This window comes from Acanthochromis polyacanthus, chromosome 22 (genome assembly GCF_021347895.1).
Source record: "Acanthochromis polyacanthus isolate Apoly-LR-REF ecotype Palm Island chromosome 22, KAUST_Apoly_ChrSc, whole genome shotgun sequence".
In the NCBI taxonomy this organism is placed as follows: domain Eukaryota; kingdom Metazoa; phylum Chordata; class Actinopteri; family Pomacentridae; genus Acanthochromis; species Acanthochromis polyacanthus.
The window spans coordinates 5,280,253-5,306,691 of record NC_067134.1 but is presented as its reverse complement, the minus strand read 5'-3'; the positions used below and the strand labels follow the sequence as shown (position 1 = coordinate 5,306,691).

General features: G+C 41.4%; 1 long non-coding RNA gene across 1 annotated transcript; it reads left to right on the top strand.

The window, feature by feature from the left end:
* Window positions 1–176: 176 nt before the first annotated feature.
* Window positions 177–7,708, top strand: LOC127532107 (uncharacterized). Its single transcript, XR_007939365.1, has 3 exons — window positions 177–1,025; window positions 3,361–4,241; window positions 6,569–7,708. It is a non-coding gene; the product is annotated as an uncharacterized LOC127532107 (long non-coding RNA).
* Window positions 7,709–26,439: the final 18,731 nt, after the last annotated feature.

The window sequence follows — 26,439 nt, the reverse complement described above, 5'->3', positions numbered from 1 at the left end:
CTGAGAGACAAATAATAATAATAATAATAATAATAATAATAATAAACCGTAGGGTTTCAATAGTGTCCTACGGCACCGTTGGTGCCTTGGACAGCCGGTGCCCTTGCACCGCCTGTCCTCGGCACCTCGGTGCTCGGACCCTAATAATAATAATAAACCGTAGGGTTCCAATAGGGTCCTACGGCACCGTTGGTGCCTTGGACAGCCGGTGCCCTTGCACCGCCTGTCCTCGGCACCTCGGTGCTCGGACCCTAATTAAAGCTGCGAGCAGCATTGAACGGGTCCTCGCATCCTTGCTGGTCGGCGACCCCAAGCATGTCCACCAGGCAATGCTGCGACAAAGTGTATTTAGGCTCATGGATGTAACGAGGACTGGATTCTGAGCACTCAGGTCAAATTTCAGACAGATTGGAGCATGTACAGACTATTTTTGCAGCACTTTGTGTCCATCCACCAGGTGGCACTATGTCTGTGACTGTATAGTGGTCTATGAAACTCATCAGGACTGGACTCTGATCAAACATGTAAAGTTTGAGGTAGATTACAGCATGCACAGGGGATTTACACAAGACGTCCTGCTTCATGGCGTAACATTAAAGTTCAGTTGGCCGCCATGGCCATGCCCTTTGAGTTTTGTGAACAATTTTCGCAAATATGCAACCTGAAGGCGTTTCTTATATATTTTCCCAAATTCAGGTGATTTGGAGTTATTGCCAGTGACAAATGAATTGTTGAAAATGACCAAAAACACCAAAAATCTGACATTTAATTCAAAATGGCTGACTTTCTGTTGTGTTTAGAGAATGACTCCAAGAGACTTTTTTGCTTGCACTGATGTGCTACATATGCATGCCAAATTTCATAGTCATAGGTGAAAGTCTGTGTGGAGGCCATTTTTTAAATTCTTTTAGGGGGCGCTATGGTAGATGCTGTGAATGTATTTTGGCCTATAAATGTGATCAGGACAGGACTGTGTTTAATCATGTGAGGTCTGAGGTAGATTGGCGCATGCAGAGGATAGTTAGGTAGCACTTGATGTTTCATGGCAAACCATCAAAATTCTGGAGGTCGCCATGTCCACACCCTTTGACTCTGCAAGAATCCTTTGATAACTTTTGATCATAACATCGTGTTGTATATCCTGGCAAAATTTCAGCTCTCTAGACCTTAACCCCGAGGAGGAGTTCGCTCTCAAAAATGAAAAAAATACAGAAATTTTATCCACTTAATTCAAAATGGCGGACTTCCTGTTGAGTTTAGGGGATGGCTCCAAGAGGCTTTTTTGTGTGTCCTGGTGTGCTCTATAGGCCTCCCAAATTTTGTGGATGTAGGTGAAACATGCTGCCGGGGCTGTTTATTAAACATACTGCAGGTGGCGCTATAGCACATGCCCTGTAGAGATGCATACAGTGTTATTCCTTGAGACGACTGTGATGTGTGTGTAAATTTTGGTGAGCTGTTGAACATTCTAAGCCTGTCAAAAAGTACTTTGTTTGTCACAAAAACAACGCGTTGCCACAGCAACAGCATTTCATCAAATATCAAAATCTTCACACTGTGGTATTGTCTGGGGGTGAAGAATTAGCTGACCAATTTTCAGAATGATATGACAAAGTTTGGAGCAATGGTGTGTGCAAATGTAATTTCTAAACTGCTTGTCACCAATAGGTGGCGCTATGACTTTTTCTAAATTTTTCAGTGTGGATGTCCTCAAACTGGTTCTGGTGTCCAGCACATGAAGTTTGGGGCAGATAGGATCCTTTGCAGCTGAGATATGAACACTTCAATTTTCATGGCGAAACATCAAACTTTGCCGTCCCGTCACAGACACGCCTTTTCATCACACGTCACCATTTTTTCTGTGCTTCATCATCAATGTGTTCAGGCTTATGTCACAACATCTGAGGTGAATCTGAGCAACAGGCCAAGAATAGTACATGAAAGTCTAAAAAATGTCAAATTCTTGATACCACAAGGTGGCGCTGTGACTGTGAATGAATCTTGCTGTATGGATGTCATCGAGGCAGGTCTGTGATCATACATGTAAAGTTTCATTCAGATCGGAGCATGTTCAGGAGAGTTAGACAGCATTTCCTGTTTCATGGCGAAGGATCAAATTTCGACAGGCCGCCACGACCACACCCTTTAACTATGGAGGAAGATTTTGATAACTTTTTCTCAGGAAGGTCTGCTGTATGTACTGGCAAAATTTCAGATCGCTAAGACTTTTCCCCTAGGAGGAGTTCATCATAGATTTTGTACAGTTAACGCATCATGGCGCACTTCCTGTTGGGTGTAGAGCATGGCTGTGATTGACTTTTTTGTGTTTCCTGATGTGCTGCATATGCCTCCCAAATTTTGTTGCTCTCGACCAAACTCCCTCTGAGTTGGCCTAATACCACTTTTTAAAATTTTGTAGGGGGCGCTATGGAGCCATTTTTGCACACACCTCCACATGCCCTACAAAATATGAAATTTTTCGCCAGTTCTGATGTGTGTGCAAATTTTCATGACTTTTTGAGCATGTTTAGGCCCTCAAAAATGCAGTTGTTCTGAGAGACAAATAATAATAATAATAATAATAATAATTAAAGCTGCGAGCAGCGTTGAACGGGTCCTCGCATCCTTGCTGGTCGGCGACCCCAAGCATGTCCACCAGGCAATGCTACGACTGAGAGTATATTTAGGCCCACGGATGTCACAAAGGCTGGATTCTGAGCACACAGGTCAAATTTCAGGCAGATTGGAGCATGTACAGACTATTTTTGCAGCACTTTGTGTCCATCCACCAGGTGGCACTATGTCTGTGACTGTATAGTGGTCTATGAAACTCATCAGGACTGGACTCTGATCAAACATGTAAAGTTTGAGGTAGATTACAGCATGTACAGGGGATTTACACAAGACGTCCTGCTTCATGGCGTAACATTAAAGTTCAGTTGGCCGCCATGGCCATGCCCTTTGAGTTTTGTGAACAATTTTCGCAAATATGCAACCTGAAGGCGTTTCTTATATATTTTCCCAAATTCAGGTGTTTTGGAGTTATTGCCAGTGACAAATGAATTGTTGAAAATGACCAAAAACACCAAAAATCTGACATTTAATTCAAAATGGCTGACTTTCTGTTGTGTTTAGAGAATGACTCCAAGAGACTTTTTTGCTTGCACTGATGTGCTACATATGCATGCCAAATTTCATAGTCATAGGTGAAAGTCTGTGTGGAGGCTATTTTTTAAATTCTTTTAGGGGGCGCTATGACACATACTGTGGATGTATTTTGGCCTGCAAATGTGATCAGGACAGGACTGTGTTTAATCATGTGAGGTCTGAGGTAGATTGGAGCATGCAGAGGATAGTTAGGTAGCACTTGATGTTTCATGGCGAACCATCAAAATTCTGGAGGTCGCCATGTCCACACCCTTTGACTCTGCAAGAAGCCTTTGATAACTTTTGATCATAACATCGTGTTGTATATCCTGGCAAAATTTCAGCTCTCTAGACCTTAACCCCGAGGAGGAGTTCGCTCTCAAAAATGAAAAAAATACAGAAATTTTATCCACTTAATTCAAAATGGCGGACTTCCTGTTGAGTTTAGGGGATGGCTCCAAGAGGCTTTTTTGTGTGTCCTGGTGTGCTCTATAGGCCTCCCAAATTTTGTGGATGCAGGTCAAACATGCTGCCGGGGCTGTTTATTAAACATACTGCAGGGGGCGCTATAGCACATGCCCTGCAGAGATGCATACAGTGTTATTCCTTGAGACGACTGTGATGTGTGTGTAAATTTTGGTGAGCTGTTGAACATTCTAAGCCTGTCAAAAAGTACTTTGTTTGTCACAAAAACAACGCGTTGCCACGGCAACAGCATTTCATCAAAAATCAAAATCTTCACACTGTGGTATTGTCTGGGGGTGAAGAATTAACTGACCAATTTTCAGAATGATATGACAAAGTTTGGAGCAATGATGTGTGCAAATGTAATTTCTAAACTGCTTGTTACCAAGAGGTGGCGCTATGACTTTTTCTAAATTTTTCAGTGTGGATGTCCTCAAACTGGTTCTGGTGTCCAGCACATGAAGTTTGGGGCAGATAGGATCCTTTGCAGCTGAGATATGAACACTTCAATTTTCATGGCGAAACATCAAACTTTGCCGTCCCGCCACAGACACGCCTTTTCATCACACGTCACCATTTTTTCTGTGCTTCATCATCAATGTGTTCAGGCTTATGTCACAACATCTGAGGTGAATCTGAGCAACAGGCTAAGAATAGTACATGAAAGTGTAAAAAATGTCAAATTCTTGATACCACAAGGTGGCGCTGTGACTGTGAATGAATCTTGCTGTATGGATGTCATCGAGGCAGGTCTGTGATCATACATGTAAAGTTTCATTCAGATCGGAGCATGTTCAGGAGAGTTAGACAGCATTTCCTGTTTCATGGCGAAGGATCAAATTTCGACAGGCCGCCACGACCACACCCTTTAACTATGGAGGAAGATTTTGATAACTTTTTCTCAGGAAGGTCTGCTGTATGTACTGGCAAAAATTCAGATCGCTCAGACTTTTCCCCTAGGAGGAGTTCATCATAGATTTTGTACAGTTAACGCATGATGGCGCACTTCCTGTTGGGTGTAGAGCATGGCTGTGATTGACTTTTTGTGTTTCCTGATGTGCTGCATATGCCTCCCAAATTTTTTAGCTCTCGGCCAAATTCCCTCCGAGTTGGCCTAATACCACTTTTTAAAATTTTGTAGGGGGCGCTATGGAGCCATTTTGTCATACACTACCACATTTCCTTTAGAATATAAAATTTTTCACCAGTTCTGGTGTGTGTACAAATTTTCATGAGTTTTTGAGCATGTTTAGGCCCTCAAAAATGCAGTTGTTCTGAGAGACAAATAATAATAATAATAATAATTAAAGCTGCGAGCAGCGTTGAACGGGTCCTCGCGTCCTTGCTGGTCGGCGACCCCAAGCATGTCCACCAGGCAATGCTACGACTGAGAGTATATTTAGGCCCACGGATGTCACAAAGGCTGGATTCTGAGCACACAGGTCAAATTTCAGGCAGATTGGATTATGTACAGGCTATTTATGCAGCACTTTCTGTCCATCCACCAGGTGGCGCTATCTGTGTGACTGTATCGTGGTCTATGAAACTCATCAGGACTGGACTCTGATCAAACATGTAAAGCTTGAGGTAGATTACAGCATGTACAGGGGATTTACACAAGACGTCCTGCTTCATGGCGTAACATTAAAGTTCAGTTGGCCGCCATGGCCATGCCCTTTGAGTTTTGTGAACAATTTTCACAAATACTCAACCAGAAGGCGTGTCGTATATATTGTCCCAATTTCAGATGTTTTGGAGCTATTGCCTGTGAGAAATGAATTGTTGAAAATGATCAAAAACACCAAAAATCTGACATTTAATTCAAAATAGCGGACTTCCTGTTGGGTTTAGAGAATGACTCCAAGAGACTTTTTTGCTTGCACTGACGTGTTACATATGCATGCCAAATTTCATAGTCATAGGTGAAAGTCTGTGTGGAGGCTATTTTTAAAAATTCTGTAGGGGGCGCTATGACACATACTGTGGATGTATTTTGGCCTATAAATGTGATCAGGACAGGACTGTGTTCAATCATGTGAGGTCTGACGTAGACTGGAGCATGCAGAGGATAGTTTGATAGCACTTGATGTTTCATGGCAAACCATCAAAATTCTGGAGGTCGCCATGTCCACACCCTTTAACTCTGGAAGAATCTTTTAATAACTTTTGATCATAACATTGTGTTGTATATCCTGGCAAAATTTCAGGTCTCTAGCAGTTAAACCCTCGGAGGAGTTCGCTCTCAAAAATTAAAAAAATAGAGAAAATTTGTCCACTTAATTCAAAATAGCGGACTTCCTGTTGGGTTTAGGGGATGGCTCCAAGAGGCTTTTTGTGCGTTCTAATGTGCTCTATATGTCTCCCAAATTTTGTGGATGTAGGTGAAATGTGCTGCCGGGGCTGTTTATTAAACATACTGTAGGGGGCGCAATAGCACATGCCCTGCAGAGATGTATACATTCTTATTCCTGGAGACGACAGTGATGTGTGTGTAAATTTTGGTGAGCTGCTGAACATTCTAAGCCTGTCAAAAAGTACTTCGTTTGTCACAAAAACAACGCGTTGCCACGGCAACAGCATTTCATCAAATATCAAAATCTTCACACTGTGGTATTGTCTGGGGGTGAAGAATCAGCTGACCAATTTTCAGAATGATATGACAAAATTTGGAGCAATGATGTGTGCAAATGTAATTTCTAAACTGCTTGTTACCAAGAGGTGGCGCTATGACTTTTTCTAAATTTTTCAGTGTGGATGTCCTCAAACTGGTTCTGGTGTCCAGCACATGAAGTTTGGGGCAGATAGGATCCTTTGCAGCTGAGATATGAACACTTCAATTTTCATGGCGAAACATCAAACTTTGCCGTCCCGCCACAGACACGCCTTTTCATCACACGTCACCATTTTTTCTGTGCTTCATCATCAATGTGTTCAGGCTTATGTCACCACATCTGAGGTGAATCTGAGCAACAGGCTAAGAATAGTACATGAAAGTCTAAAAAATGTCAAATTCTTGATACCACAAGGTGGCGCTGTGACTGTGAATGAATCTTGCTGTATGGATGTCATCGAGGCAGGTCTGTGACAATACATGTAAAGTTTCATTCAGATCGGAGCATGTTCAGGAGAGTTAGACAGCATTTCCTGTTTCATGGCGAAGGATCAAATTTCGACAGGCCGCCACGACCACACCCTTTAACTATGGAGGAAGATTTTGATAACTTTTTCTCAGGAAGGTCTGCTGTATGTACTGGCAAAATTTCAGATCGCTCAGACTTTTCCCCGAGGAGGAGTTCATCATAGATTTTGTACAGTTAACGCATGATGGCGCACTTCCTGTTGGGTGTAGAGCATGGCTGTGATTGACTTTTTTGTGTTTCCTGATGTGCTGCATATGCCTCCCAAATTTTTTAGCTCTCGGCCAAATTCCCTCCGAGTTGGCCTAATAACACTTTTTAAAATTTTGTAGGGGGCGCTATGGAGCCATTTTGCCACACACCTCCACATGCCCTAAAAAATATGAAATTTTTCGCCAGTTCTGATGTGTGTGCAAATTTTCATGACTTTTCGAGCATGTTCAGGCCCTGAAAAATGCAGTTGTTTTGGCAGAATAATAATAATAATTAAAGCTGCGAGCAGCGTTGGACGGGTCCTTGCATCCTTGCTGGTCGGCGACCCCAAGCATGTCCACCAGGCAATGCTGCGACAAAGTGTATTTAGGCTCATGGATGTAACGAGGACTGGATTCTGAGCACTCAGGTCAAATTTCAGACAGATTGGAGCATGTACAGACTATTTTTGCAGCACTTTGTGTCCATCCACCAGGTGGCACTATGTCTGTGACTGTATAGTGGTCTATGAAACTCATCAGGACTGGACTCTGATCAAACATGTAAAGTTTGAGGTAGATTACAGCATGTACAGGGGATTTACACAAGACGTCCTGCTTCATGGCGTAACATTAAAGTTCAGTTGGCCGCCATGGCCATGCCCTTTGAGTTTTGTGAACAGTTTTCGCAAATATGCAACCTGAAGGCGTTTCTTATATATTTTCCCAAATTCAGGTGTTTTGGAGTTATTGCCAGTGACAAATGAATTGTTGAAAATGAGCAAAAACACCAAAAATCTGACATTTAATTCAAAATGGCTGACTTTCTGTTGTGTTTAGAGAATGACTCCAAGAGACTTTTTTGTTTGCACTGATGTGCTACATATGCATGTCAAATTTCATAGTCATAGGTGAAAGTCTGTGTGGAGGCTATTTTTTAAATTCTTTTAGGGGGCGCTATGGTAGATGCTGTGAATGTATTTTAGCCAATAAATGTGATCAGGACAGGACTGTGTTTAATCATGTGAGGTCTGAGGTAGATTGGAGCATGCAGAGGATAGTTAGGTAGCACTTGATGTTTCATGGCGAACCATCAAAATTCTGGAGGTCGCCATGTCCACACCCTTTGACTCTGCAAGAATCCTTTGATAACTTTTGATCATAACATCGTGTTGTATATCCTGGCAAAATTTCAGCTCTCTAGACCTTAACCCCGAGGAGGAGTTCGCTCTCAAAAATGAAAAAAATACAGAAATTTTATCCACTTAATTCAAAATGGCGGACTTCCTGTTGAGTTTAGGGGATGGCTCCAAGAGGCTTTTTTGTGCGTTCTGATGTGCTCTTTTGGCCTCCCAAATTTTATGGATGTCGGTGAATCGTGCTGCCGGGGCTGTTTATTAAACATACTGTAGGGGGCGCTATAGCACATGCCCTGCAGAGATGCATACATTCTTATTCCTTGAGACGACTGTGATGTGTGTGTAAATTTTGGTGAGCTGTTGAGCATTCTAAGCCTGTCAAAAACTACTTTGTTTGTCACAACAACAACACGTTGCCACGGCAACAGCATTTTATCAAATGCTAAAATCTTCACACTTTGGCATTGTCAGGGTGTGATGAATCAGCTGACCAATTTTCAGAAGGATATGAAAAAGTTTGGAGCAATGGTGTGTGCAAATGTAATTTCTAAACTTCTTGTTATCAATAGGTGGCGCTACAACTTTTCCTAAAATTTTGAGTGTGGATGTCCTCAGAGTGGGCCTGGTGTCCAGCACATGAAGTTTGGGGCAGATACGATTAGGATTTGCTGAGATATAAACATTTTAGTCGTCATGGCGAGACATCAAAATTCGCCGCACCGCCACAGACACACCTTTTGATGACACGTCACCATTTTCACTGTGAATCATCATCAACATGTTAAGGTTTATGTCACCACATTTGAGGTGAATCTGAGCAAGAGGCAAAGAATAATACATCAAAGTGTAAAAAATGACATTTTCTTTTGCCAGCAGGTGGCGCTCTGACTGTGAATGGATTTCATCATATGGATGTGATCAGGGCAGGAATCTGATCATGCATGTAAAGTTTCAGGCAGATTGGAGCATGTTCAGGGCATTTACACAGCACTTGAAATTTCATGGCGAAGGATCAAAATTCCACAGACCGCCACGGACACGCCCTTTGACTTTTGAAAAAGATTTTAATAACTTTTGCTCATTAAGGCCTCCTGTATGTACTGGTTGAATTTGAGGCGAATTGGAGTTTCCCCCTGGGAGGAGTTCGCTCTGGAAAAAAATGAAAAATGGGCAAAATCTGACATTCAACGTAAAACAGCTCACTTCCTGTTGGGTTTGGAATATGGCTGTCACTGACTTTTTTGTTCAGTCTGATGTGCTTCATATGTGTACCAAATTTGGTAGCTGCAGGTGAAACATGCTGGGCGTGGGAAAGTGTAGGGGGCGCTATGGAGCCATTTTGCCACACACCTCCACAATCCCTTTAAAATATGAAATTTTTCACCAGTCCTGATGTGTGTGCAAATTTTCATGACTTTTTGAGCATGTTTAGGCCCTCAAAAATGCAATTGTTCTGAGAGACAAATAATAATAATAATAAACCGTAGGGTTTCAATAGGGTCCTACGGCACCGTTGGTGCCTTGGACAGCCGGTGCCCTTGCACCGCCTGTCCTCGGCACCTCGGTGCTCGGACCCTAATAATAATAATAATAATAATAAATAAACCGTAGGGTTCCAATAGGGTCCTACGGCACCGTTGGTGCCTTGGACAGCCGGTGCCCTTGCACCGCCTGTCCTCGGCACCTCGGTGCTCGGACCCTAATAATAATAAACCCTAGGGTTTCAATAGGGTCCTATGCACCGCTGGTGCCTTGGACAGTCGGTGCCCTGGCATCGCCTGTCCTTCGCACCCTCGGTGCTCGGACCCTAATAAACCCTAGGGTTTCAATAGGGTCCTTGGCACCGCTGGTGCCTTGGACAGTCGGTGCCCTGGCACCGCCTGTCCTTCGCACCCTCGGTGCTCGGACCCTAATAATAATAATAAACCCTTAGGGTTTCAATAGGGTCCTTGGCACCGCTGGTGCTTTGGACAGTCGGTGCCCTGGCACCGCCTGTCCTTCGCACCCTCGGTGCTCGGACCCTAATAATAATAAACCCTAGGGTTTCAATAGGGTCCTTGGCACCGCTGGTGCCTTGGACAGTCGGTGCCCTGGCACCGCCTGTCCTTCGCACCCTCGGTGCTCGGACCCTAATAATAATAATAATAATAATAAACCCTCGTGTTTCAATAGGGTCCTTGGCACCGCTGGTGCCTTGGACAGTCGGTGCCCTGGCACTGCCTGTCCTTCGCACCCTCGGTGCTCGGACCCTAATAAACCCTAGGGTTTCAATAGGGTCCTTGGCACCGCTGGTGCCTTGGACAGTCGGTGCCCTTGCACCACCTGTCCTTCGCACCCTCGGTGCTCTCACCCTAATAATAAATCCTGGGGTTTCAATAGGGTCCTAGGCACCGCTGGTGCCTTGGACAGTCGGTGCCCTTGCACTGCCTGTCCTTCGCACCCTCGGTGCTCGGACCCTAATAATAAACCCCAGGGTTTCAATAGGGTCCTTGGCACCGCTGGTGCCTTGGACAGTCGGTGCCCTTGCACCGCCTGTCCTTCGCACCCTCGGTGCTCGGACCCTAATAATAAACCCTAGGGTTTCAATCGGGTCCTTGGCACCGCTGGTGCCTTGGACAGTCGGTGCCCTTGCACCGCCTGTCCTTCGCACCCTCGGTGCTCGGACCCTAATAATAATAATAATTAAAGCTGCGAGCAGCGTTGAACGGGTCCTCGCATCCTTGCTGGTCGGCGACCCCAAGCCTTTCCACCAGGCAATGCTACGACTGAGAGTATATGTAGGCCCACAAATGTCACAAAGGCTGGATTCTGAGCACACAGGTCAAATTTCAGGCAGATCGGAGCATGTACAGGCTATTTATGCAGCACTTTGTGTCCATCCACCAGGTGGCGCTATCTCTGTGACTGTATGTTGGTCTATGAAACTCATCAGGACTGGACTCTGATCAAACATGTAAAGTTTGAGGCGGATTGCAGCGTGTACAGGGGATTTACACAAGACGTCCTGCTTCATGGCGTAACATTAAAGTTCAGCTGCCCGCCATGGCCACGCCCTTTGAGTTTTGTGAACAATTTTCGCAAATATGCAACCTGAAGGCGTTTCTTATATATTGTCCCAAATTCAGGTGTTTTGGAGTTATTGCCAGTGACAAATGAATTGTTGAAAATGACCAAAAACACCAAAAATCTGACATTTAATTCAAAATGGCTGACTTTCTGTTGTGTTTAGAGAATGACTCCAAGAGACTTTTTTGCTTGCACTGATGTGCTACATATGCATGCCAAATTTCATAGTCATAGGTGAAAGTCTGTGTGGAGGCTATTTTTTAAATTCTTTTAGGGGGCGCTATGGTAGATGCTGTGAATGTATTTTGGCCAATAAATGTGATCAGGACAGGACTGTGTTTAATCATGTGAGGTCTGAGGTAGATTGGAGCATGCAGAGGATAGTAAGATACCACTTGATGTTTCATGGCGAACCATCAAAATTCTGGAGGTCGCCATGTCCACACCCTTTGACTCTGGAAGAATCTTTTAATAACTTTTGATCATAACATCGTGTTGTATACCCTGGTAAAATTTAAGGTCTCTGGGAGTTAACCCCTAGGAGGAGTTCGCTCTCAAAAATTAAAAAAATAGAGAAAATTTATCCACATAATTCAAAATGGCGGACTTCCTGTTGAGTTTAGGGGATGGCTCCAAGAGGCTTTTTTGTGCATCGTGATGTGCTCTATCGGCCTCCCAAATTTTGTGGATGTAGGTGAAACATGCTGCCGGGGCTGTTTATTAAACATACTGTAGGGGGCGCTATAGCACATGCCCTGCAGAGATGCATACAGTCTTATTCCTTGAGGGGACAGTGATGTGTGTGTAAATTTAAGTGAGCTGTTGAGCATTCTAAGCCTGTCAAAAAGTACTTTGTTTGTCACAAAAACAACGCGTTGGCACGGCAACAGCATTTCATCAAATATCAAAATCTTCACACTGTGGTATTGTCTGGGGGTGAAGAATCAGCTGACCAATTTTCAGAATGATATGAAAAAGTTTGGAGCAATGGTGTGTGCAAATGTAATTTCTAAACTTCTTGTTACCAATAGGTGGCGCTATGACTTTTTCCAAAATTTTCACCGTGGATGACCTCACACTGGGAATGGTGTCCAGCACATGAAGTTTGGGGCAGATACGATTAGGATTTGCTGAGATATAAACATTTTAGTCGTCATGGCGAGACATCTAAATTCGCCGCGCCGCCACAGACACACCTTTTTATGACACGTCACCATTTTCACTGTGAATAATCATCAACATGTTAAGGTTTATTTCACCACATTTGAGGTGAATCTGAGCAAGAGACAAAGAATAATACATCAAAGTGTAAAAATGACATTTTCTGTTGCCAGCAGGTGGCGCTCTGACTGTGAATGGATTTCATCATATGGATGTGATCAGGGCAGGAATCTGATCATACATATAAAGTTTCAGGCAGATTGGAGCATGTTCAGGGCATTTACACACAACTTGAAATTTCATGGCGAAGGATCAAAATTCCACAGACCGCCACGGACACGCCCTTTGACTTTTGAAAAAGATTTTAATAACTTTTGCTCATTAAGGCCTCCTGTATGTACTGGTTGAATTTGAGGCGAATTGGAGTTTCCCCTGGGAGGAGTTCGCTCTGGAAAAAAATGAAAAATGGGCAAAATCTCACATTCAACTTAAAATAGCTCACTTCCTGTTGGGTTTGGAATATGGCTGTCACTGACTTTTTTGTTCAGTCAGATTTGCTGCATATGTGTACCAAATTTGGTAGCTGTAGGTGAAACATGATGGCCGTGGGAAAGTGTAGGGGGCGCTATGGAGCCATTTTGCCACACACCTCTACAATTCCTTTAAAATATGAAATTTTTCACCAGTCCTGATGTGTGTACAAATTTTCATGAGTTTTTGAGCATGTTTAGGCCCTCAAAAATGCAATTGTTCTGAGAGACAAATAATAATAATAATAATAATAATAATTAAAGCTGCGAGCAGCGTTGAACGGGTCCTCGCATCCTTGCTGGTCGGCGACCCCAAGCATTTCCACCAGGCAATGCTACGACTGAGAGTGTATTTAGGCCCATGAATGTCACAAAGGCTGGATTCTGAGCACACAGGTCAAATTTCAGGCAGATTGGAGCATGTACAGGCTATTTATGCTGCACTTTCTGTCCATCCACAAGGTGGCGCTATCTCTGTGACTGTATAGTGGTCTATGAAACTCATAAGGACCGGTCTCTGATCAAACATGTAAAGTTTGAGGCAATTGCAGCATTTACAGGGGATTTACATAAGATGTCCTGCTTCATGGCGTAACATTGTAGTTCAGTTGGCTGCCATGGCCACGCCCTTTGAGTTTTGTGAACAATTTTCACAAATACTCAACCTGAAGGCGTGTAGTATATATTGTCCCAATTTCAGGTGTTTTGGAGCTATTGCCTGTGAGAAATCAATTGTTGAAAATGATCAAAAACACCAAAAATCTGACATTTAATTCAAAATAGCGGACTTCCTATTGAGTTTAGAGAATGACTCCAAGAGACTTTTTTGTTTGCAATGAAGTGCTACATATGCATGCCAAATTTCATAGTCATAGGTGAAAGTCTCTGTGGAGGCTATTCTTAAAAATGCTGTAGGGGGCGCTACGGAACATGCTGTGAATGTATTTTGGCCAATAAATGTGATCAGGACAGGACTGTGTTTAATCATGTGAGGTCTGAGGTAGATTGGAGCATGCAGAGGATAGTTAGGTAGCACTTGATGTTTCATGGCAAACCATCAACATTGAGGAGGTCGCCATGTCCACACCGTTTGACTCTGCAAGAATCCTTTGATAACTTTTGATCAGAACATCGTGTTGTATATCCTGGCAAAATTTCAGCTCTCTAGACCTTAACCCCGAGGAGGAGTTCGCTCTCAAAAATGAAAAAAATACAGAAATTTTATCCACTTAATTCAAAATGGCGGACTTCCTGTTGAGTTTAGGGGATGGCTCCAAGAGGCTTTTTTGTGTGTCCTGGTGTGCTCTATAGGCCTCCCAAATTTTGTGGATGTAGGTGAAACATGCTGCCGGGGCTGTTTATTAAACATACTGCAGGGGGCGCTATAGCACATGCCCTGCAGAGATGCATACAGTGTTATTCCTTGAGACGACTGTGATGTGTGTGTAAATTTTGGTGAGCTGTTGAACATTCTAAGCCTGTCAAAAAGTACTTTGTTTGTCACAAAAACAACGCGTTGCCACGGCAACAGCATTTCATCAAATATCAAAATCTTCACACTGTGGTATTGTCTGGGGGTGAAGAATCAGCTGACCAATTTTCAGAATGATATGAAAAAGTTTGGAGCAATGGTGTGTGCAAATGTAATTTCTAAACTTCTTGTTACCAATAGGTGGCGCTATGATTTTTTCCAAAATTTTCACCGTGGATGACCTCACACTGGGAATGGTGTCCAGCACATGAAGTTTGGGGCAGATACGATTAGGATTTGCTGAGATATAAACATTTTAGTCGTCATGGCGAGACATCTAAATTCGCCGCGCCGCCACAGACACACCTTTTTATGACACGTCACCATTTTCACTGTGAATAATCATCAACATGTTAAGGTTTATTTCACCACATTTGAGGTGAATCTGAGCAAGAGACAAAGAATAATACATCAAAGTGTAAAAAATGACATTTTATGTTGCCAGCAGGTGGCGCTCTGACTGTGAATGGATTTCATCATATGGATGTGATCAGGGCAGGAATCTGATCATACATATAAAGTTTCAGGCAGATTGGAGCATGTTCAGGGCATTTACACACAACTTGAAATTTCATGGCGAAGGATCAAAATTCCACAGACCGCCACGGACACGCCCTTTGACTTTTGAAAAAGATTTTGATAACTTTTGCTCATTAAGGCCTCCTGTATGTACTGGTTGAATTTGAGGCGAATTGGAGTTTCCCCCTGGGAGGAGTTCGCTCTGGAAAAAAATGAAAAATGGGCAAAATCTCACATTCAACTTAAAATAGCTCACTTCCTGTTGGGTTTGGAATATGGCTGTCACTGACTTTTTTGTTCAGTCTGATGTGCTGCATATGTGTACCAAATTTGGTAGCTGTAGGTGAAACATGATGGCCGTGGGAAAGTGTAGGGGGCGCTATGGAGCCATTTTGCCACACACCTCTACAATTCCTTTAAAATATGAAATTTTTCACCAGTCCTGATGTGTGTACAAATTTTCATGAGTTTTTGAGCATGTTTAGGCCCTCAAAAATGCAATTGTTCTGAGAGACAAATAATAATAATAATAATAATAATAATTAAAGCTGCGAGCAGCGTTGAACGGGTCCTCGCATCCTTGCTGGTCGGCGACCCCAAGCATTTCCACCAGGCAATGCTACGACTGAGAGTGTATTTAGGCCCATGAATGTCACAAAGGCTGGATTCTGAGCACACAGGTCAAATTTCAGGCAGATTGGAGCATGTACAGGCTATTTATGCTGCACTTTCTGTCCATCCACAAGGTGGCGCTATCTCTGTGACTGTATAGTGGTCTATGAAACTCATAAGGACCGGTCTCTGATCAAACATGTAAAGTTTGAGGCAATTGCAGCATTTACAGGGGATTTACATAAGATGTCCTGCTTCATGGCGTAACATTGTAGTTCAGTTGGCTGCCATGGCCACGCCCTTTGAGTTTTGTGAACAATTTTCACAAATACTCAACCTGAAGGCGTGTAGTATATATTGTCCCAATTTCAGGTGTTTTGGAGCTATTGCCTGTGAGAAATCAATTGTTGAAAATGATCAAAAACACCAAAAATCTGACATTTAATTCAAAATAGCGGACTTCCTATTGAGTTTAGAGAATGACTCCAAGAGACTTTTTTGTTTGCAATGAAGTGCTACATATGCATGCCAAATTTCATAGTCATAGGTGAAAGTCTCTGTGGAGGCTATTCTTAAAAATGCTGTAGGGGGCGCTACGGAACATGCTGTGAATGTATTTTGGCCAATAAATGTGATCAGGACAGGACTGTGTTTAATCATGTGAGGTCTGAGGTAGATTGGAGCATGCAGAGGATAGTTAGGTAGCACTTGATGTTTCATGGCAAACCATCAACATTGAGGAGGTCGCCATGTCCACACCGTTTGACTCTGCAAGAATCCTTTGATAACTTTTGATCAGAACATCGTGTTGTATATCCTGGCAAAATTTCAGCTCTCTAGACCTTAACCCCGAGGAGGAGTTCGCTCTCAAAAATGAAAAAAATACAGAAATTTTATCCACTTAATTCAAAATGGCGGACTTCCTGTTGAGTTTAGGGGATGGCTCCAAGAGGCTTTTTTGTGTGTCCTGGTGTGCTCTATAGGCCTCCCAAATTTTGTGGATGTAGGTGAAACATGCTGCCGGGGCTGTTTATTAAACATACTGCAGGGGGCGCTATAGCACATGCCCTGCAGAGATGCATACAGTGTTATTCCTTGAGACGACTGTGATGTGTGTGTAAATTTTGGTGAGCTGTTGAACATTCTAAGCCTGTCAAAAAGTACTTTGTTTGTCACAAAAACAACGCGTTGCCACGGCAACAGCATTTCATCAAATATCAAAATCTTCACACTGTGGTATTGTCTGGGGGTGAAGAATCAGCTGACCAATTTTCAGAATGATATGAAAAAGTTTGGAGCAATGGTGTGTGCAAATGTAATTTCTAAACTTCTTGTTACCAATAGGTGGCGCTATGATTTTTTCCAAAATTTTCACCGTGGATGACCTCACACTGGGAATGGTGTCCAGCACATGAAGTTTGGGGCAGATACGATTAGGATTTGCTGAGATATAAACATTTTAGTCGTCATGGCGAGACATCTAAATTCGCCGCGCCGCCACAGACACACCTTTTTATGACACGTCACCATTTTCACTGTGAATAATCATCAACATGTTAAGGTTTATTTCACCACATTTGAGGTGAATCTGAGCAAGAGACAAAGAATAATACATCAAAGTGTAAAAAATGACATTTTATGTTGCCAGCAGGTGGCGCTCTGACTGTGAATGGATTTCATCATATGGATGTGATCAGGGCAGGAATCTGATCATACATATAAAGTTTCAGGCAGATTGGAGCATGTTCAGGGCATTTACACACAACTTGAAATTTCATGGCGAAGGATCAAAATTCCACAGACCGCCACGGACACGCCCTTTGACTTTTGAAAAAGATTTTGATAACTTTTGCTCATTAAGGCCTCCTGTATGTACTGGTTGAATTTGAGGCGAATTGGAGTTTCCCCCTGGGAGGAGTTCGCTCTGGAAAAAAATGAAAAATGGGCAAAATCTCACATTCAACTTAAAATAGCTCACTTCCTGTTGGGTTTGGAATATGGCTGTCACTGACTTTTTTGTTCAGTCTGATGTGCTGCATATGTGTACCAAATTTGGTAGCTGTAGGTGAAACATGATGGCCGTGGGAAAGTGTAGGGGGCGCTATGGAGCCATTTTGCCACACACCTCTACAATTCCTTTAAAATATGAAATTTTTCACCAGTCCTGATGTGTGTACAAATTTTAATGAGTTTTTGAGCATGTTTAGGCCCTCAAAAATGCAATTGTTCTGAGAGACAAATAATAATAATAATAATAATAAACCGTAGGGTTCCAATAGGGTCCTACGGCACCGTTGGTGCCTTGGACAGCCGGTGCCCTTGCACCGCCTGTCCTCGGCACCTCGGTGCTCGGACCCTAATAATAAACCGTAGGGTTTCAATAGGGTCCTACGGCACCGTTGGTGCCTTGGACAGCCGGTGCCCTTGCACCGCCTGTCCTCGGCACCTCGGTGCTCGGACCCTAATAATAATAAACCGTAGGGTTTCAATAGGGTCCTTGGCACCGCTGGTGCCTTGGACAGTCGGTGCCCTTGCACCGCCTGTCCTTCGCACCCTCGGTGCTCGGACCCTTAATATATTATATTATATTGATAATATAAATAATATTTATCACACAGTCAGTGAAAAGTTCACTTGTTTGGTGAAGTGGATGTACATAAAAGGAGTTTTGTCCAGAATTGGGAGATGATTGTCTTTGTTAGCTTTGAGGTGAGTTCAGAGTTCCTTTGTCTGTGAATGGAATGTCTTTGAAGTGATCCTCCAGGTTTCTGAGCTTCCTCTCTACTGTGGTTCAGGAATCAGTCAGAATTTTATTGCCCTCAATTTGTTTCCTTTGAGGCTTGATGGTGCTTGGGGTTTTTGAGCCAGTCTCTTGCTCAGACAGGTTCAATACACATCCTGGAGGTCTGTATTGGGGGGAATCCTTTAAAGTCAGCTCTCAGCATCACCTCCTGCTGACTTAGTTCGTCGCACATCCATGCCAGTCATGTCCCACATCTGGCATCGTATCTTGGTGTCACTCTTGCTTCGCTGATCAAAAGGAGAGCCCGTCTCCATCCTGTGGCTGCAGAGGAGCTTGGACTCCAGAGCTTAGGTGGAGGAATAAACAAAACCCTGTCCTGGTTGCGTTTCATTGTTGATGATGGCTGGTGGATCTTACATTATGTTAAGAAAAAAGGGGAAGTAGAGTGTAACATGTCAATCAAAGAATGGCAGACTTACATGACAAGGCTACAACTTTAATAAAATGCTGCATTTTGAACATATTTTGCATTGTATGGAAAAGTATAACTAATGTCAGTGAGTCTGTAATATTCATGCCGTTTTAAAATGAGTTCTCCCTAAATTCAAACTGAACAGATTTTTAGCAGATTTCTCCAAAACGTATTATAATTCTTTCAAACTACGATATTTTTTTTTTGCATTTGTAACTTCTGACTCAAACAGCCAGTCTACACACTATACGTTTCAAAGCCAAAAACACTGTCAGAACTTGCAGTAAATATGAAAAAAATAACATCAGAGTTTTAAAAAAATTTTCCTCAGACCAAATGACAGTTTACCAAAAATAATCGTACCATACGGTAGGATCATTAAAAGTGTGAATCACGCAGTAACTCCCAACACAACACAAATGAATAATGATGATAATTACACCAAGTTAATATTTTGTGTAGTTTAAAATGAAATTTTTGCATTGATTGGATTAAAGCAAAATTCAAGTTGTGGTAATCAATTAATTTGACTTCATAACTTTTTTTAGTCCAATCAGCAATTCCAGTTCCTTTATGTTGTCAGATATTCAGTAATTGTTGATCGTACAGGAAAGATTAAACCTCCTAATTCAATACAGCTTCATCATGGAATGTAATTTCACTAGATGAACTCAGGGAGGCTGATGCTAACTGCTGCCTTATTTTTTATTATTATTGTTTTTGAGGATAAACATTTTTTTTAGAGTGTAGTTTCACCCAATGGGACAAACATCCAACAGAATCTTTAAAGCTGCATTTTACACAAACACAGGAACACACACATGCACGCACACATATGTTGGCAGATAATTGATCTTTAAACACCGAACACTCTCATTCCAAAGCCAAGAACTGAGTCCAGAAAGAGTCTCCATGTCAGCTGGTGCTGGGATTAACTAACTACTCTCACATACACAGTAACCAGTCTCACTGCATTCCAAACACTAATCCGGGAAAACCAAATTAAAATTCAATATTAGGAAACTTATTTGGAACACTGGAAAGAGGAAGCCAAAAGCCGAAGTGGATTAGAGTGTTGCCTGACGTTGTATGGCATTTTAAAAACCATAAATCATGATCATAGCAACAGAATGTGGTCACTGTTCAACAGGTGAGACTGAGACAGAAATACGCTCTCTTCTAGAATGTAAAGCATTCAGGGGAATAAGGAAAATGAAAATAAAAGAAGCATCAACTTACCACAGCCAAAGTGACAAAGAATGATATTCAGTGCATACATCAGTTTTAATGATATATTACTGTTTGATTTGCCGTTACTGTTAAAATATTTGGACACAAGTCCGTACCATAAAAGCTCCTCTGAACTGAAAATGAATTCATTTTCAGAACATGCATTATCTCCAAGGACAAGGTCTCTACATTTACACATTCTCCTGCTATGCTTTAGGAGCAGCTTATGATGTGGCTCAAATATGGAAATATAGAGAAATTTTAACATCAAGTGGAAAGCCACTAAAAACATAACCAAAGGATCAATAATTTGATTTAAAGCAATTTTATTTCCTAAACGACTGGATTTAGTAAAATGAGAGGCACACACTTTTGGTTCTAACCTGGTTGTAGAACAATAAAGTTAATTATAGCTGGAGTATAATGGGTTTTATTTCAAAATAACATTGTTGAACTGTGAGATATTTAGAGGGAATTCTGATCAAACACTATAGTTTAATTGATTTGTAAAAGATTAATCTGATTTACTTTATCAGATGTAAAGATTTGCTATATTTCTTTGGTAAATTTTGTGGGTTTGAACTGATAACAGAACTGAGAATAACTTTGAGGGTAACTTCCGGTCCTAAAACTGTGTTATTGGTGTTTTAAACTAAATCAGTTGTTATTGATTAATAAAAGAAACTAGATAAATAAACACAGGATCCCTGACCTCACCACACAGTGAGGAACAGATGACTCAAGAGGGGAATTGGGTTTTGTGTCGTGTTTTTCCTTTCAGCTGAATATAGAACTTAAGATGATTTGAATTTTGATCTTCATAATTAATTGCTGAAATATGTGATTTCTGTTGTTGTTTTGGTGTTTGTTTGCTTAGGGAAAAGCATTTTGATTGTAGAAATTTTCTTTCCAGCTAAAAAATGGGAGTGTTTTAAAGTAAAATATGGTTGATGAAGAGTTACAAACTTGTGGATAATGTCATATGGACACTTAGGGGTTTTTTCTGTCAGGTTGTTCATCTACATTCTCTTTTCCATGTTTTGGCTTGTGCCGTATGCGGTCCAACTCATGTTGGAAAAGGAGGGATAGATGAGATCAATCACTCATAGATGAGGTCAGTCAACAGAATCACAATGGTTCTTCCAGGATGTACAGCTGAGCAGAAATATTAACGTCTCCACAGAACTCAGGATAGGTAGAAAAAAATGAATTAGACTATCAAAGGAGGACAGGTAGAGAGACTTGAATGTTACTATCAAAGAAAAATGGGAAAACATGTTGAAAACAGGGTTAAATGACATGATGCCCTCCCAATTATCTCAATTGTGCTGTATTCAATTCTCAGCACTGCAAATTTGACCACAGGACTGAGCCCCCATGAGGTTCTCATGGGACGGTCTATGTCCACAGGAGCTAGTGCAACTTTGACCACACACAGTCACTCTGTTATGGACTGATGAATGAATGGCTGAGTATGTGAAACGTCTGAGATAGTAAGAAAATTTCATTTGCAGGTCGCTGAAAGGCTCCCAGAACCATCAGAGGAGCCCATTCATTGTTTTAAGTGTAGTGATTGTGTACTAATCGAGTCTTTGGAAAGAATCTTTTTCTCTTAGGAGGATCCATATAAGGTGATGTTGGTGATCGGAACGGCTGTAGAGGTCGAGGGCCGAGCAGAGTGGGTCCACTCAACACGATGCCGGCTGGCAACGGTCGACAAGGAGGGGCTTGGATGCTGATCCTACTCCTGACGGTTCACAGCCACTTCCTGCACAGCGGAGAGACGAGAGATGCACCTGGAGCTTCTCCTACAGGAGAAGGCCTCTCACCCCCTGGGTTTGCTATGCTCTTTGCCCTGATCCTCTGAAACCCGACACACTCACCGTTTCAGCCCCAGCACCGTACACATACACTGATACACGAAGTCTGGAGCAAAACAAAAAGACAATAGACTGTTTGGACTGCTCCTCTCTTACAAACACTGATAACCGACAGAGAGATGAGAAAGGAGAAATTGACTCTGTGGACTCAGACTCTGGTTATCACCCTATGAAGAACGGATCGATAGATTTCCTTCTACTGTTTGAACAACAGGTGGAAGGCTAAAGATTGTTATATTGTTCAACCTGGTTACGATTCTGAAGGTAACTGGGTCTGGAAGATCCTGGACCTTGATCTGGTTAAAGTGTCCAGGGTGTCATTCCTTGAGCTACAAAAAGTTTCTAGGCAAAAGGTTGAGATTACTGATCTTTACCCACTTTCAAATTCCGGATTTATGCCGTTTCACATCACATCAGTTGGACAATGATCCTGTGTGTGGTAATTACGCAACTAATTTTAAACTGTTTCCTTTTAGGAGTTTATCTGTCAACTGAAGAAGAAAACCACCTGTTCAGCTAAACATAAATAAAATAATGCATTTTGTGGCAGAGTCTGGACAGACACACATCAGGAGTGATAAGAACTTAATAATAACGTAATCTGTGGATGTATCAACATATGCTTAACTCCATGTATTCTGCCATGTTTACATCAATAATGTTTCCTCTAGCAGACTATAAAGCAGGTAAACTGGAACAGGTTAGATTAAAGGATGGAGGGAGATGCAGCAGACTGCTTCTCCATGACTTTCCCATAAACATGACTGAATTTACTGAATACTAGTAAATGATAGAATGAGGTTAACAAAAACATCTTCTAGCCTAGATCAATTCATGTAAACTACTGAAAAGCCAATCAGTCAAACTCTATGATGAATTGGCTATGAAGTATCTAATGTTACTACCATTGGTTTAAACCAACTATAGAAGGTCGCGTATTGAACATCCTTTGAATATAATAGTGGTTGTGCAGTCTTAGTTGGGGATGCACACCGTAGAAAACACTGTAAAAATTAATAAGTGTTCAGTTGGAGTTCCAACCCCTTTCTTAATGCCCTGATTAAGAAATTGCAATCAGTATCTGGCACCTATCAAGAATTGTCCCTATGCTTTAAAGTAGTAATGATAAAAATAATGATTTATCTATATAGTAGCCTTAAGAACACCGTTCACAAAGTGCTCTGACAGTTCAAAGATGTAAACATAGATAACTGTGCAAGTTACAGGGGAGAAGTAGGATCTGTCAAATAGAATAAATACTAAATTGACAATAAATTAAATTATATGATTACCTACATTGGCACGTAAAATATAACAATGGAAGAAGTCATTTGGGAAAATAATTAGTTTTGTTAAAATGTAAAAAAAAAAAAAAAAAGTTAGAAAATTAGAGAATTATCACACCAAAGAACCAGGTAATAATTTAAAATAAAACTAAGCAAAATAAGGCAAGATATTAATAAAAAAAAAGAAAGAACATCTCTAATAACAGGAAATATTACAGATTAAAACACAAACTAAATACAACTAAATAATAAACTTCACATAAATGAAAGTCTATAGAATAGGATGGAACTTGTCCTCCTCCTGGACGCTCAAAGAGTAGAGGAACTTGCAAAGTAATAGTTCAAGGTTGAAAGAATCACACAGATTTGACCTTAGAAACTTTACAGGATTGTTTGAATTTTTTGATTTCTAACAACAATATTTGTGTGAGTGGTTTGCTTACTACTGTAGCCTCTATATTAATATGATAAAATGTGTGCTGAAGCACGTATTACTGTTGATCAAGTGACTAAATTAGTGATAGATAAATAATGGATAACACAGAACTGGATCAGCGTGTTCACCTGTACAGTGTAGAATTAAATAACACAACAGATAGTGATAGCTGGTGAAGAATACTGAATGTTGATTTTTAATAGTAACTGGAAATTACACTGTAATCGAAGCATTGATCTTAAAGTTAATCAATGATTTTAACAACATTTTACTGTGATTTATTTACTTTACGAGATGTGTTGCTGTATACTGATTTTCACATTGCATCATTGTCCTCATTTGAGTTGCGCTGATTCTGAGGAACAGGAGGGTCTCAAGTGAATCTATTCCCAAACTTATAGGGGGTGGTAGGAAAATGTTGTCCCACTGGGTTTTCGTTCCTACCTGCATAAACCTTTGAGGCTCATGGTCTATTAATTGAGTTACAACATCTACTCTGTGATAGAATTTATTATGAACTGAATTGAAAATGTGATCAGTTATATTCTGTTTATATTTTGATGAGACAACCATCATTTTCAAATGTTACAGGATCAGTTTTCTGGAGCTCTCTGACCAGGGTTTTTTAAATGTTAATTTTCCCCTCTTACGATCAAAAAGGAGGGATCTGTTGGGGAAAAAGTACTCACTTTCTCACGACTGAGGTGTCCCCTCAGCTGTTATTTAATGACATCCTAAATGCCGGTGCGTCTGCCAGCTGCAGCCAGCCTAAATCAAGTGTAGGTACCAATTCACCCCAAACTACTCTACAAGATGTTACCCCTGACCTGTGGTTCTCCTTAATTGAGGATGCAAACCTGTTTATGCTCTCTCTGTCCCCAATCTGACCCTGAGACAGATAGACGCTTGGTAAAGATAACATAGGGATAAAAGACAACTATGCCAGAATAACAAGATGGAGCCTGAGCTCACTTTCCTGTCTCCATATTTGGAGTGTAACATAAACATGGCATGCCTTACAAAATGGTATAAGTACCCAAGGCCAGAGAGACTCCTTAGAAACCGATGCTGCCAGTGCTCACATCACTGTGTTACTCACTGTATCATTTCTCCTGATCAGTAAACCTTATTCTAGACCCTCCAGAAAAACGCGGACAAAGATCCTTGATTATGTGGGGCTAAAATCCTTGATTATGAGGGCCAAAAACCTTGATTATGTGAATAAATATGCAGGGTTTTTATGCCATTTTATGCGGGGAAATTGCGGAAAGTTGCAAAGTATGCGAATAGTTGTGAAATATGCAAAAATATGCGTGATTCACCTGCTGTCTGGCTGCGAAGGGATGTGTCCTCTAATCAGACACTGGGACTGCTGTGGGGTGACTGGACTGACAGCCTGTGCTTTGGGAGGGGGAGAAGCTCACAGCAGCACCTGCTGCTTGTTGAGGACAGTAACTGCAGAATGATATGAGTTTTCCTGTCAGTCTCCAAAACAGCAGAAAAAGTCGCTAGATTTGTGGCTCCTCGCTTTTGACAAAAAAAGTAGCTAGGACTCTTTGGAAAGTCGCTAGATTTAGTGAGAAAGTCGCTAAGTTGGCAACACTGGCGCTGCGCTCCGCATCAGCTCGTGCTTCTAGTGTGTGTGTGAATGCGCGAACTGATGATGTCAGGCCGGGCGTCACATAAAAACTCACTTACACTCCATTTATATTGGTCATAGTTTTCTCATTTTATGCGGAAATTGTGAAATCAAGCGGGAACCGCATATTTCTCTTTTTTTTGTGGAAATGTAAGATTCTTGCTGGAATTATGCGATGTTTTGTGGGGATTATGTGGCCTTTTGGGAAATAATTGACCCCTGCATAATCAGCGGCATTTTGGTGATTAATACGGGAATTCATGTGATCTCATAATCGCGTTTTTCTGGAGGGTCTATTATTCTCAACATAAGCCATCTGAAGTCTCCAGTGTGTCTCTGAGTCTGCCCTCCTGATTCTTTTTTCGACATCACAGAATTCCCGAACACTCATGTCTTCACAAGTTTCACACTTGAAATCTTCACCAAAACTCTCCAATATCTCCAAGGTTTGTGTGTTAAACTGACTTTCTCAGTGTTTCCATGTTTTCTTCAGAATATGGAATGTTGTAAAAGTTGTTAGTTCTTTCTGACATCACAATGGACTTTTTAAAAATGCATTTACTGTCTTAGTTACTTGTTCTCTGTGCAATGCCAGTAAAGGTTGGATCTAATCTAATCTATAAAATGACAAAATGAGACATAAATGGACAAAATTTTTCAGTGGTGAGAAAAAGACCCAAACAGAGTCTACTGAATAGTCCAACAATGTTATGGGACAGTTTAAATGGGACACAAAATGACCAAATGGAACATAAAACATCCGACCCAGATAGAAAAAAACCATAAAATTACAAAATGAACTAACAAAATGGACTAAAATTAAGCAAAAACGACAAAATGACCAAAACCAGGCACAAAAATTAGTAACAAAATGACAAAAATGAGACACAAAATGTACAAAATGAAAAAGCAATCTTAAACTGGTGCAAAATGACTAAAATGAGAGATAAAATAAGCAAAACAGAGAAAAAAAAGATGAAAATGAGACAGAAAATGGCCAGTAAGTCACAGCATGGACAAACTGACATGAAATGACTAATATGAGCAACATGAACAATTTTAAACAAAAACAACCTCACAGACACATGAAATGAATCATAAAATGACCAAAATGGCACAAAAAAACAACATAAAGAGATGTAACATTACCTGAATTAGACACATAAATGACCAAAACTTGATGCAAAATAATCAAAATTATAACAAAAAAACATGAAAAGACTGCAAGATGTTTAAAAACGGAACCAAAGAAATG